The 20,798-nt window shown below is 39.8% G+C and overlaps 1 protein-coding gene across 3 annotated transcripts in view; it reads left to right on the forward strand.

Annotated features, from left to right (window-relative positions):
- The window catches only part of ROBO1 (roundabout guidance receptor 1), a 745,923-nt gene that overhangs the window by 74,902 nt on the left and 650,223 nt on the right, over positions 1-20,798 (forward strand). The gene's annotated exons all lie outside the window — the stretch shown is intronic.

The following is a 20,798-nucleotide window of genomic DNA, read 5'->3' on the forward strand; positions in this document are numbered from 1 at the left end:
TGTGTAAAATTGTCCAATTTCCAAGTTACTTAGGGACTGATGTGCCATTGTCAGAGAGAGAAGCTTTTGTAGATGTTCATGTGTCTAATAATTATCTGCATCTGTAGCTGCATGAGTGCTTACAAAAATGACCCATATCCATTTAGAATCCTAAATGGATTCAAGGATCTTTGGTTTTTAGGCTGGTTTATGCTTTTGGAATTTTTACCCATTGTGATGAAACCTAAATGGAGATAAAACTAAAAATGCATTTAGAATGGGCTGAAAGGGAATGGTTGATACGATGTAATGGAGCTTGAGAATAAATGAATCAAAATGAGAACCAAGAACTTAAGTGATCGTTTAGCTGTGCAGGCAAAAAGGAGGAAAATTATCTTTAATGTGTAGAAGCAGCAGCAGCAAGATTTATTTATGATCTGGATTAGGAAGGCGAGGGAAAGGTAAAACAAAAATGACATTTTTATTACAGGCCTGAGTGACAGAGGGGATGCTAGTGATGCAGTGCTTGGGTGGGAAGACAAAGAGGTCAATTTTGGCCACATTATGCCAATGGCATGCCAGCTACATGAGGTATCAACGAGATAGATGAGGTAGGAGACTAGGTAGAATAAGAAAGGTCAGGAGTGGAGAGGTTAATCTGTTATTTATCAATAAAGCTGCTTACATATTCTGTTTAGTAAATACTTTTATTAAGTCTATATCAGAATCACAAACCCTGAAAACCATTGACAATGACTAGATATTTTTAATAAAGGGTGCATTTATTGCAAGTTTCATGACTTGAAGATGGATCTGCTACCAGTAGAAGTTCTTCTCATATCTTCTATTATTATAACACTGGGTTTGATTTATGTTTTGAATGGAGACAGTGATCCATTAAAATAAATTGCCTGAAAGTTTGACCAGCAGACCAGATTGACTTATGTATGTGAAATTTAGTGGTTTAGACTTACAGTTAGACTGAGAGGTTACACTAAATGGAAGAGCAGTAAAACTATATTGTGTCATTCCTGCACTGTTTTCTTACTTCCCTTCTAATATTGTATTCTGAATCTCCTGTGTCACACTGCACATACAATTCAGTTTATTTCATTTGAGATGTTCAGAGAAGACATTTTCTATATGTTATATTCTATATTATGGAAAGCCAGATGCTTTCCCAAGTAGAGAGTAAATAAACTGCTTAAAGAATGTGATGATGTAGTTGGCTTAATTTATATGTAAATGTGAGCAATGCTATTTTAGATTAGTGCAGCAAATTGCTGAAAGAGGAGTCTTATAAATATCAGCTTTTGAAGACTGGATTCTGAATATTTAAACAGGAAAAGTTTTTTGCAGAGAAATTTGTTTTTCCGAATGCCATTCAAAAAATGTTTGGGTTTTTTTTTGTACTGAGGACTTGGTTTTCAAAATGCTTTTCAGGAGCTTTGGATTTTCTTATTTTTCACTGTAATCAAACCTCCTGTAACTTTTATTCATGCACTACATTTTTATTTGTCTTAGTTTTCCTTGCCTGCAGTGGTAGAGCAGCATCTATTGCTTTGAAGCGTGTCAACAATTTGTCAGTCATGCATTATTTTGTATTAGGTTGTGTTTTATCTGTGAGAGTATTTTTAAGCTGATTTTACTGGGGCAGAGGAGTAGAGTGTACATGCCCTGTGTACTGATGAAGGTGGTGTTTTCCAAAACATACATTAGAGTGTGCCCCAGTGTGTCTTTGTTGGTCCACTGCTGAGCATAGCAGCATATTATAGCATGCTCGTTCTCTCTGATTTCAATTTAACTTTCTTATTTTGTTAAAGGCAATTTCAGACAAGAACTTTAAATGCTGGGAGAGGCAGTGTTCATTTTATGACAATGAGATTTTGATTTGTCATCAGCACTTCAGTTCATGGCTCTTGAACTATTCAAGTGCTCTGCATAAACAGAGACTAGGAGACATGTTGAGGAACCAAGAAATAGTTTCTTATAGCAGCATCGCCTCAGCTGAGATGGAAAAAGAGTGTTATTGTAATTGCTACACATGTACTTAGAAGGAACTATTTATAAACAAGCGGTATAAACTGTGGTGCAAAGACCAGGATAGTTGTAGATTTTGGATTTATGAACAGATCATCCCATGGTAATGAGTTTAGTAAAGATTCAGTCAGCAGTGTTTGACCACATGTTGGGATGCTGTTTTCCGTGAAAGAGTAAAAGTATTAGTAAAAGTATGCATACAGGGTGACTAAAGACTTTGGAAGACTACCAATGAATAATTATTTTGTTTCAAATACCGAAATTCTCGAATTGCTTTGTGGTATGTAAAAAGAGCTTTATTAGTATTAATTATTAAATTAATAATTACAAAATATTGTTAAAGGTTTCCATTTTAGGGTTTACTGTTCAAGGTACAGTCTTATACTATAAGAACGTTCAAGTATGTTAGTGCATACTCATTTCCCTGGGATAATATTGTTGGCTGTTACTTTTTTCCCATTAAAAAGTTTAGAGATATTTTGTACTCCATAGAGCATGCTATACACAGATACACAACTAAATTTATTTTTGTCTGCCAATACGTACTGATGATCTCCAAGGTAGACTGAAAACAAATTAAGTATCCGTTTTTCAGGAAATGAACGGAAAGTGGGTTGTGATATGGGTTGGTGCAGTTGAGAGCAAGGATTTAAAATAAGTTTATTTCCCTCTTACTAACAGGAAAAGAACTGGAGGGGAGTAGCTCTGAATCAGTTTATTGTGTGCAAGGAATGTGACTTCAAGGTGTTATGAACCTCTTCATTAATACTGATTAGTTCATCTGACTATGTGATAAATCATATGCTCAAAATGTGAGTAAATTTACATTGCAGCTATATGAACATCTAATCCATTGCTTTCTTCTCACTGGTTGTAGCATTAGAGTGCTGCAGATAACCCATCTGTGTGGATCCAGGTTTCTATAGTTATCCAAACGGAATGGGGCAGAGTGGAAAGGCAAGGTAATGGAAATATTAGAACACATTTATTATTTTGAAAAGGGGTAAATGGGGTAAAAGTATCATCAGTCAGTTTTTTACAGTGTCTTCCTTTCACTAAGTTAAGTTAATGGAGCCCTAGAAAGACAGTATTGCCTTCCAAAAGTGCCAGTAGCACAAGGTAGCACTTGTATAATTTTCTCTAACATCTAATTAGCATTCCTCATTTCTGTTTCCAGTTAAGAGAGAAAGTATATGATATTGTTGTCTTGCTCCACTCATATCTTATTTGTGATAGCAAAGGGCTTGTTAGAAAATGAAAATTTATTTTAGGTATTTCCAGAGAGACAGCTGCTTCAATGAAAGAAAATAAAACCTTTTTCTAAAGTCAAACAGAAATGTTTCTCTTGAATCACTCTTGGCCTTTCCAGTATTATACTGTCACAATGCCTGTGTGGTAGTCACTCTTCTAGTAGTCCCAGATTGAGAGAACTGTTTAAATGAAATATGTAGAAATACAGCTTATTATTCTTGTGAATATACAATTCCTGTGGATTCAGCCCTTTTCCCCACCCCTACCTAATTATTCATCCATTACAAGTTAGTTTGGTCATTTTGGTTTACTGCTAGGAAATCAGTTGTCCACCTCTATAAATTTACAATTGTCTGTTTCTGTCCAGCTCAGGAATATTTAATCTTCAGTCCCTGAAGGTTTCGGAGCTAACAGTTTAGATATTTGGTGCACGTTTTCAAATTCCTGCTGATGTGACTGAATTCAGTGATTCAAGATGTTTTATTTTCTTGCCCACCTGAGAATGATTATACAGCAGTTCCTCTATTAGGAAAGGTCACACCAGTTGTGTCAGGCTCATCCATAATTTTTAAAATATGTTTATAGCCGGTGTCTGTTGTAGTTACAGCGAGCGTGATACATGTGTGAGCATCTGATTGCGTATCTGACAGATAAAAAATGTGTGAGGATCCACACTAGAAACTAGGGACATGTCAAAATACTAGCCAGTTAATCTGAACTTTTATTATATTAGATATTCTGACAAAATGAAATCCCTTTTGTTTAGCTGAACGTTTTCTCTCAGGAAGGTTCATTGAATTGATAGGAGAAAATATGAATGAAAATTATTGCTAGGCTTTGGTTTACTGTGCTATCTGGGTGACTGAAATTCCAGCATTTGTTGTTGAGACATGGGGTTTTTGTTTGCTCTTCTATGTAAATATTATTTCAAGTTTTGCATCAGAAATTCTAAGTTTGGATAGCCCTTCTGAGACATAAAGCCTTGATTCTTTTTTGCTGTATCTGTCGTGCTTTCCTGGTCAGGACATTTTTAAGGAGCTTTATCCTTTTTATTTATTTTTCTAGAATAATACTTAGAAACAAAACTTAAAATGCATGCTTTTATTTACTGTACTTCATATACTAGAGGATACTAACAGCTTGTCTGTTTCTAGTAGATGGGAATAATAGTCTGTGATCATCATCACAACGGAAGTTCTCAAGGCTCAAAATATTCTATCAATTTGAGTTTTATTCTCCTGTTAGCTCTGTAACAGGTAACTTCCGACCTTAAATTATATTCCAGAACTGATGACATGATGAAAAATATGCTGTAAGAGATTGTCTTAAAAGGAGAAACCAAGGAGAAAGCGGGGAGAAAAAGGGGATTATATTCTTTTTAGGAGTGATCTGCATTTTCAAATTAATGTTTAGATTATGAGAGAAACTTCTTTTGTATGTTCTGCCTTTGACAAAATTTATTGCAGTTTTCAACTATATTCATTCTGAGACTACAATTCCATAGAAATATGAAAATGAGATTTTGGGTCTTGCCTCAGATTCTTTCTTCCCTCCTACTTATAGGAACAGGGAGCCCATCATGCTCTGGAAGGAGCTTGCTCTTGATACCTTAATTTTTCATAGGTTGTTGACACTACATAGACTAAATAAATCCTTTTCATAAAGAATAGTCAAGAGATATTGTCAGGGATTAGAAAATACCGCTTTCTTGCATGTAGTCTGCGGTCCCCCCAACCCCCATTGGCTATTCTCCTCACAGGAGGCTGAAACAGAAATAGCAGGACCAGAAGGACTTGGGTTCTGAAAGATTCACGTCGTGCATCTGCTAAACTTCCTCTCTGAAATAATCCCTTATCTCCTTTTTAGTTCCCTCCCATATACTTTAAGGCCCACCACTGCACTGCCCAGCATCTTGCTCCCCTGGAGCTGATGTGCCATTCTGCATGGGCCGTTAGCCAGGCAGAGGAGGTGAGGGTTATGTCCTCCCTGGACTCCTCTTGGGGCTAGGAGTGGCGACATGATGTTTTTTATCTTTGACCCAAAGTCTTACAGTCTCAGGAGCTGTAGAAATGCAATACTTCAAATCTCTGTTTCTCTTCATGTTGGACTCCTGGTCTAAAAGCTAGTGGGAGCAAATTCAACAGAGGTGGCAAAGACTGCTTCAAGTATGAAACATAACAAAAACCTACTAGCTTTGGTCCTAGAAAGGGTATGAGGCAATAGTATTCCTGTCACTTACAGGGGGGAGAAGTGCTTATGTCTGCTGGAATACGGACCGGATGGGGCTTTCCAGAGGTGCAGCCAGTCCCCAATGTCCTGCTTGCAATTACAGCTTGGCTGCTCGCCGCCCCAAACTGCAGCTAAATGCCACAGCCTCCTCCAAGGAAGCAGAGGAAAGGGTTGCTATTAACAACAATCATGACCTTATCAGATTAGTCTCAGTTTCAAAAGGATTCTGCCACTCTTCCAGTATCTTCATGAGAGCTGGCATCTTCTTCCTTTCCCCCAAGGAGTTAGCATTTCACACAAGCCTATTTAACCAAGAAGCGGACAAGGTTGAAAGTCCTTATATTGTTTAAGCATCACCTTTACTGGCGACCCCAGAAGGATGAATGCGCTCTAGGGAAGATCTGAATATTCTTTGAATCCTGATGTAAATTTCTGTCTCTGAGAAGGCTCCTTGGTGGGGCAGGATCTGCAAATCCTTTCTAATTGCTCTCATTCTTATTAAGGGCAAAAGCCAAGCCAAAAGCTGTTTTTCTTTCCCTCAAAGTTGAATATCAAGAGGAAAAGAATTCTGGCAAGCCTTTTGCCTTCAGAGGCTGCAGTCCACATTCCCAAAATGCTTACTGTTTTATAGCTTTGCAGTGGAAAGCATCTCCTCTTTTGCTTTGTTCTCTGAGACTTTGTCTAGTATTCCCTTCTTTTATTTCACAGTTTTAAATTTACAAGGAAGCATTTACTGCCTCTGTCTCTCATGACGGATAGAAGCCTAAGAAGCTTGGAGGCTAGATGAACCCAAAGCTTTCACCATGCACCGAAGTAGAGTCTGGGCTTTTATTTGCACTGAGTGACTAGTGCTCAGGTCTCTCTTTGCTGAATTGTAGCTGAAAAGAGAATTATTTTTGGAATTTTACTTCCATATTTAAACACGCTGTCACAACACTGATTATGCCAAAGCTGTGATTTGAGGTCAAACCTTAATTTTCAGACAAGCAAAACCCTGGGACTTTTTCCTGCCTGCCCCACTGAATATGTGTGCCGAATGCTAACAGAGTGTCAGCTCTTCTCAGCCAGCTTTAAATCAAGTTTATGTACAAACTAAATAATGACACCTGCAGAAATGCTGTAGCTTACTAGCTGAGAATCTGAGAGGAACAGGTTTTAGCTGTCTCGCTATTCTTGACTGCATGATCACTACTATTCCACTCCAGAGTAAAGGCAACCAGTTTAGTTTAAATCTTTGTCCCCACATTGCAGACTCAACAGCCATTGACTCACCTCTCTGCTATGTGTATGTAACATTTTTTGTGTCCTTATTTCTAAATTATGTGAGTGGGATTTACAGAAGTGCATAGATCCTTCCCTATTTCCTTACATTTGCAAAATTTCAAACAATTTGCTCCAATCTGGGACCAGAGTTAGGTCAGAAATATGTACTTTTGAGATTACCACCCCAGATCTGTTACATTATTCACAAAGCAAACACATATTTCATAAAGCCTGGGAATATATAACTTGGTCAGTTTAATATTGTTGAAGCATTATCAGTAATCTTCTGCTTCCCATCTGTGATTCTGAAGTCTGCATCATTACGTTGATATTTCATGCTCTCCACTCCATTAACATTTAGGATGTGTAGTAGAGGCCAACACTTCTCCAAGCACAAGAAATTCAACAAGATTATAGGATTGGCTTTTACAATGCACAATTTAAAAAGTTTCACTGAAATCTGAGATGCTACATATACCTTTGGGGTTTTTTAATTGATGAAGATTAACTTAAAAGGGAAGCTTCTCTCTGTTTTTCGAAAGGATTGCTGGATTACTGTGGTTTTGGGGTTTTTTTTTCAAGAAGGATGAGATAGTTCTTGAACATTGGTGACAATCTGTAAGCTATTTCTACTTTGACAGTTAAGATTATAATTATTTATGATCAGAATGCTTTTTAAGTTTGCAACAAGAGTTCAATTTCAATATAAATTACTGTAAAGACAATTTCTTATCCAGCATTATATATCAACATGAGACAAGGTGAGACTGAGTAGTATACAAATACTTTTTGGAAAAATGAGTGGTTTTAAGGACTTGAATATTTACCACTGGGGATTTTGGAATGTAATTGTTCTGTAGTACGCAGTCGTGTTTTATTTAAAAATGAATATTTTACTTCTCTGGTTAAATATTGATTCTGTTTACTATTTCAACATTTTATGAATATTTTGTTTTCTCTAGGGACTTTCTGTGCATCTTATCAGCTGAATAAATGAAGCAATTCACAAACCAAATGCCTCTTGCTCTCGTTGGCTTTAGGAGACCTTGTCATTCCCTGTAGCCTTTTCTCAGGCCCAGCTGTGTGGCTCTGAAATCACTTGGTAATTAGGTATTTATCAGATTGTTTCTGAAAAGGGATGAGACTGTTATCTGACACAATTATCTTTGAAAATTGAATCCCTCTATTCTGGTACTGCTGAGGACATTCAAAGATACTATGAATGTTTAAAGCTAAATGCCTTTGAAAAACCCTTGCTTTTTTAGATCAGGTCTAACAGAGGAGTCAAAATGCATTCAAAGGAATTTTTTTTTAACCTTTAAGACACTGGATTTTCTTTCTATCAAATGTTGTTTCTTTTCCATGTGACGCTCTTTGGAAGTACTTTTGACAACAACCACTTATTCAAATATCCACTTCTTAATAGTGTTTGAACATTGACAGTATTTCTTATGAATCGAGGAATTACTAAATACATCAAGGCATTACTAATGATATTTTCTTGCCTGATCAAAAAATGATGACTATGTAGTTCTAGAAGAGCATTCGGAAACATGGTATTTCATGTCTGGAAACCTGCAACAGATACAGTACCCATTTTTTTCCAAACACTCCCTTAAAAAAATTGGTAGTTGACAGGAGTTGTTGATTTAGTATGTCAAAGGGCAAAAAGAGATAATGTATCCGTAATTTAAGATTTGAGAATGTTCTTGTTTTATTTAGATCATTCCTTGGTTGTATTTTCAAAAAGCACAAACTTTTTAACATTTAGGCAGCTTTTAAGATTTGCCTATTGAAAAACATGACACTCATTCCACTGTTACTGAATTTGTCATAAATTTAGAGTGCAAGCATATTATTATTTTGAAGAGATAGCATTGCTTTTAACAAGTTCAAACCAATTTGAAGGCACTTATTTGAATTTGAACAGAAGATACTTAATTCTTGCATCACTTACGTGCAAAAGAAGTTTATGGAAATGAAAGGTGGAAGTATCTGATATAATAAGAGTAGAGCACCACTTTCTTTCTTTCTTCCTGACATTCATAAATAGGAGTATCCCTAAAGGGAACTTTTTATTTTTGTCATACTGTTTTCCAGACTTGAGAAACAGCAAGAAAATGATTTTATATTATATGTGTTGCTTTCTTCTGAGTAGGTATAGACTAGTGTCTGATGCTTGTCTGTCTTGTAATTCAGATTCAGAATCATGCTGAAGTTTTGTTTCCTGGTTGTTGAATCACAGTCAGAAAAAGAAAAAGCACTTAAAAAATAGCAACCTCATAGATAATCCATGAATTTTATTATAATTTTTATTCTCATGACTATGTGCAAGTTCTTTGCAGACACCCTGCCATGGTCAGTGATCCAGCTACTAATGAAGAATTGTTTTTTTTTTCTTTCCCCTCCCTGCTTTATACCTAGATTTTATATGGTACCGCATCCAAATTCAGCTCTGAATTAAAATAATTTTCCCATAGGGTTTTCTGTAGTGCTATTACTACAGGATTAACTTCGTATTTGCTTGCTTGCATTTATTAAGAAATGGTCCCTTATTATGCAAAAAGGGAGGCCCAGGTTGATTAAAGGGGATACAATTTTGAAAAATATGAAATTACAGTGAAAAAACCCCCAACAACCCAAACCAAAATCAAACCAACCCAAACAGCTATTTCAAAAGTGTCATGTTTTAGAGTTGGATGGAGTGAGTCAGTTGGAGCTCCTGGAGACTCTAGTCTTCCTCCTTTGGCAGTCTTCTTTAATTGTAGAGAAATTTGGTGTTCTACGAAAAAGAATTATGCTAGGCAGTCTGACTACAATTGAGAAGAACTACCCAAAGCGTCACTTTCCTCTAGGTTTGCGGCACAAGTAAATTTGAGTAGATTAGCAATATCTCTAAAGCATGATGCCTCTTCCTCTCACACAAGCTCTTGTGCCTGTGCACACACACAGAGGGTATCCTGCACTGTAAAGCTTTTAACTAAAACCTTAAGATCTTTCCCTTTCACTCTGTTGTATGGCTTCTTGAGAGTGATGATGCAAGTATCTTCACTTCTCCCCTTTCTTCCCATAGCTATATCAGCAGTTTCAACAAAAAAGGCTAATTAACAGCATGAAATCACCTTCTGGATTTGAGGAAAGTTTTGTCCAGTGAGTTTGCTGGTGACTGTTACCAATTATCTTTGGCCTCTGATTGCTCCCTTGAGAGTGACTGAATATAAAATAGAGAACAAAACCTGCAATACTGCAGGTATTTGGAAAATAATCGTTTGCAAGTTAGAATTGATTTTTGCATTCCAGGGGAATAATCAGGCTGAACACAACAAGCGCTGTGATGACAGGCAATGGCTTACCATGCTGCATAACATATTTTAGTGTTGTTCTGTCTGCACATTCTGCTTACCTGTGGGATCGTAAAGTTATTCCCCCCCGCCCCCCCCAAATGCCATCACAAACCTCCTCAGCTTTCCATTTTTGACCATTCATTGAGAACTTTTCGCAGGGTAAGTTTTTTTCTGGTATTCATATTTATTTTTTTAAATCCTTTTTTCATTTAAGCCCTAAAAGACATGCCCGTCATACTAGCTCCATCCAGTCAGATTCTGCTTCAGGACCATTTGATACTGCTGGCTTTTCTAGTCAGTCTACAGTGCAGCTTCTGATCATTTTGTTACTACTTTTCTGTGAAAGTATCCTTCTCTCATTCTGTGCTGGATACTTTATAAGATTGCATTTCCTGAAACAGGATATAGAGTGATGATTTTGGTGCTGTTGTTCCCAAACAGTGAAGCAGGATAATCACAGCTGAGGCAGGAAGGCATCTCTGGAGGCCAACACCCTACTGAGAGCACTGTCAGCCAAGACAGGTTACTGAGACTGTACTTTATCAGGTTTTGCCTGTCTTCAAGGATGGAGTCTCCACATTTTTCTGGGCTACCTATTCCACTGTCCAATCACCCTCACAGTAAAAAAGTGTTTTCTTACGGTTAAGTGGAATTTCCTGTCTTTCAATTTGTGCCTCTTGTCCTGTCGCTGGTCACCACTGACAAGAACCTGGCTCCCTCTTTTTCATTCCGGCCTAGCAGGTAGTTATCCATATGGATCAGATCTCCCTTAGCCTTCTCTCCTCTTGACTGAGCAGTTCCAACCTCTCCCCATATGACAGATGCTCCCATCCCTTAATCATTTTTGTGCTCCTTTGCTGGATTTCACAGAATCATCTAGGTTGGAAAAGATCTTGAAGATGATCCAGTCCAACCATTAACCTAGCACTGAGAGTTCCCAACTACACCATATCCCTCAGCGCTATGTCGACCCGACTCTTAAACACCTCCAGGGATGGGGACTCCACCACCTCCCTGGGCAGCCCATTCCAACACCCAACAACCCCTTCTGGAAAGAAATGCTTCCTAATATCCAGGCTAAACCTTACCTGTTGCAACTTGAGGCCATTCCCTCTTGTCCTATAGCTTGTTACTTGATTAAAGAGGCTCATCCCCAGCTCTCTGCAACCTCCTTTCAGGTAGCTGTAGAGGGCGATGAGGTCTCCCCTCAGCCTCCTCTTCTCCAGACTAAACACCCCCAGTTCCCTCAGCCGCTCTCGTACAACATGTGTTCCAGACCCTGCACCAGCTTCGTTGCCCTTCTCTGGACACGCTCGAGCCATTCAATGTCCTTTTTGTAGTGAGGGGCCCAAAACTGAACACAGGAATCACCAGTGCCGAGTCCAGGGGTCAGATCCCTTCCCTGTCCCTGCTGGCCACGCTATTGCTGACACAAGCCAGGATGCCATTGGCCTTCTTGGCCACCTGAGCACACTGCTGGCTCCTGTTCAGCCGGCTGTCAATCAAGCCCCCCAGGTCCCTCTCTGACTGGCAGCTCTCCAGCCACTCCTCCCCAAGCCTGTAGCGCTGCTGGGGGTTGTTGTGGCCCAAGGGCAGCCCCCGGCATTTGGCCTTATTGAAACTCCTCCAGTTGGCCTCAGCCCATGGCTCCAGCCTGTCCAGGTCTCTCTGCAGAGCTTCCCTACCCTCGAGCAGATTAACACTCCCGCCTAACTTGGTGTCATCTGCAAACTTACTGAGGGTGCACTCAATCCCCTCATCTAGATCATCAATAAAAATGTTAAACAGGAGTGGCCTCAAAACTGACACCACTCGTGACCGGCCGCCAACTGGATTTAACTCCGTTCACCACAACTCTTTGGGCCTGACCATCCCGCCAGTTTTTTACCCAGGATTTGCTCCACTAAGTCCATGAGAGTCTTGTACTGAGGGAGCCCAGCACTGGACCCTGCACTCCAGAAGTCTCCTCACCAGTGCTGAGTGGAGGAGAAGGATCACCTCCCTCAACTTGCTGTCAGCAGTCTTTCCAGAGTATCCGAGGATACCTTTTGACTTCTTTGCTGCAAGGGCACATTGCTAACTCAACTTTTTGTCCAGCAGGAGCCTGGGGTCCTTCCTAGTCAAGTTGCTTTCCAGCCAGTTGTCATCTAGCGTCTGCTGGTGTCTTGGGTTATTCCTCACTAGGTGCAGGACTTGCGATTTTCCTTTGTTGAACTTCATGAAATTGTCTATCCTGCAGAGGTCCCTCTGGCTAGTGGCACAGCCATCTGGTGTATCAGTCACTCCTCACAGTTTTATGTCCTCTGCAAACTTGCTGAGGGTGTACTCGATGTCACTGTCAAAGTCACTAGTAAAGATGTTTAACAGTATTGGACCCAGTATCAACCCTTGGGGTATAACATAAGGGACTGATCTCCAGCTGGACTTTGTGACACTGATAACAATCCTTTAAGCCTGGCAGTTCAGCCAGTTTTCAGTCCACTTCACCCTCTGCTTATTGCACTTCATTAGCTTCTTTATGAGGATCTTACAGAAGAATGTGTCAGAGGCCACCTTAAAGTTGAGAGAAACATCCACTAGTCTCTCCTTATCTACTAAGCCAGTCATCTCATTGTAGAAAGCTTTCAGGTTTGTTAAACGTGTTTTCCTCTTCATAAAACCATGTTGACCACTCCCAATCACCTTATTGTCCTGCATGTACGCAGATGGTCTCCAGAATAGGTAAATTCATCACCTTCTCAGGGATCGAGATGAGGCTGACAGCCCTGCTCTTCCCTGGATCCTTCATCCTGAAGATAGCAATGACATTTTCTTTCTTCCAGTCCTCAGGAACCCATCCTGATCATCACAACCTTTCAAAGATAATCAAGAGTGGCCTTGCATTGACATTGGCCAGCTCCCTCACTCTTATGGGTGCATCCTGTCAGGTGCCAGGGACTGCTGTGTGTGTCCAGGTAATTTAAGGGCTCCCTAACCTCATCCTCCTCTGCTGAGAGCAAGTCTTCCTTAGTCCAGACTTCCCCTCTGGTTTTAGGCACCTGAGATTCCTGAAGTCTGGACTCTCTAACAAAAACTGAGCTTAAAAAGAGGCATCAAATACCTCAGTCGTTTTAATGTCCTTTGTCTCCAGGTTCCCCACCTCATTTTCTCTGGTCTTCTTTTTGCTGCTTATGTACTTACAGAAGCCCCTCTTGCCCTTCACATACCTCACCACACTGACCTCCAGCTGGGCTTTGGTTTTCCTAAACCCAGCCCTGCACGCTTGGACAGTGACTATATTGTTCCTGGCACAGCAGTCAGAAAAGGCAGAGATCAGTATGCATTCAGTAACCTAATTTCACTCCTTGAGAGAGCCTAAGAGTCTGCGGGTGAGCCAGGGGCAGGAGCCTACAGAGCACTGTCAGTTTTCTCAAGTGGTCCCAATTCACAGAACAATTGGAAATAATTGTTTTAGTTAATGGGCTTGTTTGGGGTTTTTTGTTTGGTTGGTTTTGGATTTTTTTTCTTTTTACACTCTAACTGTTCACTTCATGTTTCATACCTTGCATTGCACATTTATTGCATTATAGATATATTGCTTCCTTATGCAGAAATCATGTTCTGTTGCTCACCATCTCACCTAAGTACTCCTCTCTGAGGAAATCTTCTTTGTTAAAGTTGTCCCTTATTCAAAATTAATTTCAGCTTATATAGCCAGACACATGAAGGAAATGTTAGAGAATAGCAGAGCTTCTGGTAGAGAGATTGTTTATGAGACTGAGACTGGTGGGAGAAAAGATGATTCTTTTGTCATAAGTTTGGCTCCTCACACTGAGCTTTCATGTGTAGGCAGCATACTAGAAGGTATTTAAGGTTTGGGCTACAGCTTGTGTCGCATACCATAGTTTGTCACACTGATACTGCTGTTCGGGTTTCTGCTGCAGTCTTTCAGTATGAGTGGAAGAACATGGGCACAGCTTTTCTTTTTTTTTTTTTTTTTCTTTGAATTATACTAGTTGAACTATTTCTATGGTACTGCTTAGGCAGTAAATATACTGTACAGAGATTCAAGTGAGTTAAAATCTAGGTAAGACTGTTTTATGTATAAGTGTCAACTGCCAGTTTAAAAATGCAAGTAGAGCAAATTCAGTCTGTTACTATTAGTTATTTGACTTACGGTTTTCTTGCCACATTTACAAAAACAACCCACAGCTTAAAATAAGTATAAATCTTATATCATAATTGTTAAAACTAACCTAAGAATTGGTTCTAAAAAAGCAAATGTTTTGGAATACTAAAAGATTAAATAAGGTGAGCTTCATGAATGTCTGCTTAAACTGTCATTGAAAGGATTAAGTCCAGATCTATAGATGCTCTATACTGATAACTGCTCTGGTTTAAATAGATTTCTATTATTTTAGCTGCTTTGATCTTAGTAGAGTTGATTTACTTTGGAACGGAAAAGGAGCTGGCCAGACTTTTTTTCCCCTAGTTCATCAACCCACTGTCATTCTTGCTTCTAAATGGAAACAGTTGAGGCAATGTATGGCAGTGTATCCTCCTGAACTCCAAATAAATTTAGTTTAACAAAGATAGCATGTTTAAAATAATAGAGGGAAGTTCTTAATTTCAGTGATATATAACTTTACTGATGATAATGCACAAGAGGAATAAATTCAGAAGTAGTGTCAGTCTAAACAGGGATAACCAAGCGAACTGGGTGTCCAACTAATAGACCTTAGGACTTTATAATAAAAGGCTTGAAAGTATGGGAAAATCCATCCAATATCAGCAAGACTAAAAATGCATGTCAAGCTTTAAAATTTTTCTGCATTCAAAATGAGTTAACATTGCTTTAAAACAAAGAGTTTCTAGCTTTTCTGCTTTCGGTGAAGTTTTGCCAGTCCACTGCAAAATGGCCTTTGGGTACACAGCAAATCAAATTCTCATCCTATAGGTGAACAATTTTTTTAAGCATGATATTTACCAATGTGCATAGATTTTATAAAGGGAAGTTATTTTTACAAGTTAGAATCTTAATCACCAACCTTTGTGCCCTTTTTTCTGTTCAACATCCTGTCAAAATCTAGTTTTACCAAGCTGATTACTGTTTCTGAGAGAAGCAACAACAGTAACCAATTATGAAAAAACCCCAAAAACCCCAAAACAAACACAAAAACCCCCCAAACAAAACAAAACAAAACAAAAAAAGGAAAAGAGATTAAATGAATACCAGCATTACTTTTGGTCTTGTCTCAGTGTCTTTGCTTCTGCTGCTGAATGTTGCACTGGCTATAGTGATAAATAGCACTGTACTTGGGAAGTGGAAGAAAATAATTGATTAGACCCTTTCCCTGCATTTACCATAGTATTTCTTTCCCCTCTGGGTTTGTGCGGTTTAATTTGCCATTGATTTTTTAATGATTATAATGTCATAGAGGAGCCAGTGTTTATCTTCATCATGCACTCTGGACAACACGTTGGACCTGAATCTTTTCTTGCACATTCTGGTGCAGATCTGTAGTCATGTGATACAGAGTTAAGTGAGGTGTCAGGCCAGCTGAAGTCTATATGGGGAGTGCATCCTTCTTCTGTCACTGGCAACATCTAGTTAGTGCCAGTCCTTATTTTGTAATGTTAGTCTTGTATTTCAGACACTGAAAGACTAATTGCTGACAAGGACCAAACACAGAAACGTTTAGTTCCATTATTATAACGAAAAAGTTAAATGTTATGACACTGAGAAATTTGTATATGAGTACAAATTCTTAATGCATGTTACAGATACTTAATGGGCTTTTATTATGTACTAAGGGAAGCAGTGTTTTAAATTGTCAGCTGAATCCCTTTGATTGTGATACACTTCGTGAGTTTCTTCCTCTATAGTATAGTACTTGAATTGCAGACTGTGGCAGTAGACTATGATAAGAAATATCTTGTTTCTCTTCTGCTGAACTCAACTTTTGTCTGAAAACCATTTTCCATTCTGATGATATCTTTTTTCTACTTTATCTTCCCTGTGATCAGGGCTACTATTTCAGAAGAAAGCACTATAGTCTAAATATAGAGAATTATCCTCCTGTTCAAGATCTTTTTCAAGGAATATCTGTAAGAATAGTTTTTAAACTGTAGACTAAAAATTTTTTTCATATCACAACTATTTGGCTTTATTAAATCCATTTTCACTGAAATTTTCTGTAAGAATTATGTTTTTAATAACACAAATAATTTCAGGGTTTAGGACTAAATGTTATATTGCAAACATTAAGCATAAGCAGAATTAGAAGGAATAAAAAGTTTTAACAAACAAGCCAGGCAGTTAATGTCCAAACTCCCAGTGGACCCCTGTCAACTACAAAATTAAAAAGTAGTCATAGTCTACTGATTAAGTGAATGGAACTGAGACCTATGGAAAAGATAAAACTTCGGATTCATGCATGGGATGCCTTCACAGATAGGCCAAGTGTTGTAAAGTAGGTTACAGAATCACAGAATTAACTAGGTTGGTAAGGACCTTGAAGACCATCTAGTCCAACCATTAACCTAACACTGACAGTCCCCAACCATACCATATCCCTCAGCGCTATGTCAACCCGACTCTTAAACACCTCCAGGGATGGGGACTCCACCACCTCCCTGGGCAGCCCATTCCAACAATCCCTTCTGGAAATAAATGCTTCCTAATATCCAGGCTTACCTGTTGCAACTTGGGGCCATTCCATCTTGTCCTATTGCTTGTTACTTGGTTAAAGAGACTCATCCCCAGCTCTCTGCAGCCTCCTTTCAGGTAGCTGTAGAGGGCGATGAGGTCTCCACTCAGCCTCCTCTTCTGCAGACTAAACACCCCCAGTTCCCTCAGCCGCTCTCGTACGACATGTGCTCCAGACCCTGCACCAGCTTCGTTGCCCTTCTCTGGACACGCTCGAGCCATTCAATGTCCTTTTTGTAGTGAGGGGCCCAAAACTGAACACAGAAATCGAGGTGTGGCCTCACCAGTGCCGAGTCCAGGGGTCAGATCCCTTCCCTGTCCCTGCTGGCCACGCTATTGCTGACACAAGCCAGGATGCCATTGGCCTTCTTGGCCACCTGGGCACACTGCTGGCTCCTGTTCAGCCGGCTGTCAATCAACACCCCCAGGTCCCTCTCTGACTGGCAGTTCTCCAGCCACTCCTCCCCAAGCCTGTAGCGCTGCTGGGGGTTGTTGTAGCCCAAGGGCAGCCCCTGGCATTTGGCCTTATGGAAACTCCTCCAGTTGGCCTCAGCCCATGGCTCCAGCCTGTCCAGGTCTCTCTGCAGAGCCTCCCTACCCTCGAGCAGATCAACACTCCCACCCAACTGGGTGTCATCTGCAAACTGACTGAGGGTGCACTCGATCCCCTCGTCTAGATCATCAATAAAGATGTTAAACAGGAGTGGCCCCAAAACCGAGCCCTGGGGGACACCACTCGTGACCGGCCACCAGCTGGATTTAACTCCATTCACCACAACTTTCTGGGCCCGGCCATCCAGACAGTTTTTTACCCAGCAAAGCATGTGCCCATCCAAGCCGTGATCAGCCATTTTTGCCAGGAGAATGCTGTGGGAAATGGTGTCAAAAGCCTTGCTAAAGTCAAGTTAAATTACATCCACAGCCTTTCCCTCATCCAATAAGCAGGTCACTCTGTCACAGAAGGAGATCAGGTTTGTCAAGCAGGACCTGCCTTTCATAAACTCATGCTGACTGGGCCTGAGCATCTGGTTGTCCCACATGTGTTGCATGATGGTGTTTAGGATGAGCTGCTCCATCAGCTTCCTGGAGACTGAAGTCAAGCTGAAAGGCCTGTAATTTCCCAGATCATCCTTCCGACCCTTCTTATAGATGGGCGTCACACTGGCCAATTTCCAATCTGTTGGGAACTCCCCAGTCAGCCAGGACTGCTGGTAAATGATGGAAAGCAGCTTGGCGAGTACCCCAGCCAGCTCCTTCAGCACCCTCACCCATGTTGCTGGGATTCATCTCTCTATCTCAACCCACCCCACCCTCTGGCTTTATGGTTGTGTGGGCTAATCTTACCTAGAGATCAAAATGTATTGCTGATTAAAATGCAGTTGGATGGTGAGAAAGAAAGACAAAAACTAAAGCACACCTACCTACCCATCCCACTCCACCTCCCATTTTTCCTAGGCTCAACTTCACCTCTTTATCCCCAAATCCTCTACCTCTACCCCCACTATCCTTTCCCTGGAGTGGTGCAGGGGGATGGGGAATGAGAGGTTGTAGTCAGTGTAACAGCTCCTTTCTGTTTCGCCTTCTTCCTTCTCACACTTTTCCTCTGCTCCAGTCTGGTTACTTCCCATGGGCTGCAGTCTTTCAGGATAAACCTGCTGATGCGTGGTGTCCTCCATGGATTGTAGTACGGACATCTGCTCCAGTATGGTCCTCTCCATGGGCTGCAGAGGAATCTTCTCTGGTGCCTGGAGCACCTTCTCCCCTTACTCCTGGAACCTTGATGTCCCTCTCCTGTTTCGGCCCCTTTTTCCCCCTATTCCTCTGCCTATCTGGCATTTTTGGCCTTTCTTCCACAGGCTTTCCAAGAGGCACCATCAGCTTGGGCTGACAGGCTCAGCTGTGTCCTGCAGTGAGTCTGTTGGAGCTGGATATGTCTGGTACCAGGGAGCCCCCGGCCTCTCCACAGAGAGATTGCCCTGCAGCACCCCCTCTACCAGCACCTTGCCACATAAACCCAATACAATTTGGTCCACAAATCAAAGTTTGCTTCCATAATGTATGATTTTAGCTCCCATAGATATCAGTAGGATATTGTGCCCTGCTACTGTATGAGAACACTTAGACTCTTAATAAATCTCTGAGTCCTTGAATGATTTCTCAACATGTGTTAATGAAATGATTATTTCACATTGACATATATTGTGTGAGCACCTCACATTATAATGACAAAGTAAATCTTTATCTGATAGTGTTATTTTTTTGTTTGGTGACCCAAATTCAGTGGGCTGTCTCATAAGTTTTGAATTAGAAACAACATTCAATCTTGTATTTGCAGGCAGAAAGTACAAATGAAGAAACTGGGAATCTGAAGCCAACATGGTAAATAGTTTTATAAGGCAAGCCTGTATTATTGCACAGAGAAAGAGATCAATATTGTGAAGGCCTGAAGTTGCAAATCTTCATTTCAGTCTTGGAGTCATATTATATCATGAATAGCATTTAGAGCAGCATGTAACACCTTGGCCATCAATTGCCATTAACTCTGCCATTAAAACCTGTCAAGCTGTTTGCAACAGAAAAGCAGTTATACAAGTGATAGGGGAAATCAATGGGAATGAAGGGAACTGTTTTTTTGTGTGCAGTGAAGATGAAGTGAAAAAAATGAAGAAAAAATACTTCGTAGGATTCAGGTAATAGCAGTAGTAGGAAATGAGCATTACTATTTCTGGTTGCGAAGATAATAGAAGTGCAGGTGTAACACAACAAGCAAGTGTAAAATGCAGCATGTGTAGGTGGTTGAATCTATTAATTTTTAACTTATGCATTTCTGAACATTGAAAAATATCAGATGACACCAAATACTCCCAGCAACAATGCAACTCTTCTATCTGCAGTCATTAAATATATATTAGGTTTACAAATGAAAAATCTGTGTCCCAGCAGACTGCAGAAGTGACTGACGGCATCATAGGTTTTTTCACTTTTACAATTATATGTGCTGGCATTTAGGTGATACTGGAGTCATAATCCAGACTGTTCATCTCTGAGTATACATTCTTAACTACAAGGAGAACAGGTACTAGAAGAGAGAAATGAGAAATGCAGTTGTAACGTTATCAAGGTCTAACATAGTTATTGCTGGAGTAGAGCTTCGTGTCATGTTTGGTGGTCTCTAATTGTTGGTTAGGGTCAGGCAATTGTGCACATCTAGTAACTTGACTGACACTTAAAAGAGTGTCTCTTTTGTCATCAGGTACTTGACATGAACCCCAGATACTATCCAATATATTGGACGCTGCAGTTGCACATATTTTGGTTTGTATTGAGATAAAGGCCCTTATTAAAAAAAAAAAAAACACCCACCCAAAAAACCCCCCACAATAAAAACAAAACACTAATCCCATTTATTTGCAGATTGTATATATTTCATTAAAAAGATTGTCTAAAATACATCTTACTGTTTTTAGAAACTTATGATCAAGTAAAAAACACTATTTTTTTTAGAAACTTGTAGAGAGGCACTTTGAAGAGGTTGGTAAACAAGGCCTGAGGAGTTCTGACAAAGTCCATGCTGCGCACCAATTCAGCTGAAGTGTAGCAAACAAATAGGATGAGCAGAAATTATTTTTCAACAGTGGTGGAGTTCTGAATACTTTTTATACTTACAGTTGTGGTGGTCAGAAAAATTAGTGTCATATTTTGATTCAAAATATTTCATAAGATTCCATTTCCTTGCCAGTCGGATGAAAATTTTCTGCCCTTAAGAACACAGAAACTCACCAGAAAGTTACCTTAACTGTTCAAGTTATTGCTGGGTAAAATGATCCTTCATCCTCATTCAGCAAAACACCATGTCATAAGAAGACGATTAGTGTAAAGTTTTAAACCTGCTTGTATAGAAAGCTGAATGGTATTGAAGTGTTTTCAACTTAGGCAAGTCTTTAAGTATTTCCTTGAACTGAAATGGATTAAACCTACACTGAATTATCTTGTGGAACTGAGCA

The sequence above is a fragment of the Athene noctua genome, chromosome 1, assembly GCF_965140245.1.
Source record: "Athene noctua chromosome 1, bAthNoc1.hap1.1, whole genome shotgun sequence".
Classification (NCBI taxonomy): Eukaryota; Metazoa; Chordata; class Aves; order Strigiformes; family Strigidae; genus Athene; species Athene noctua.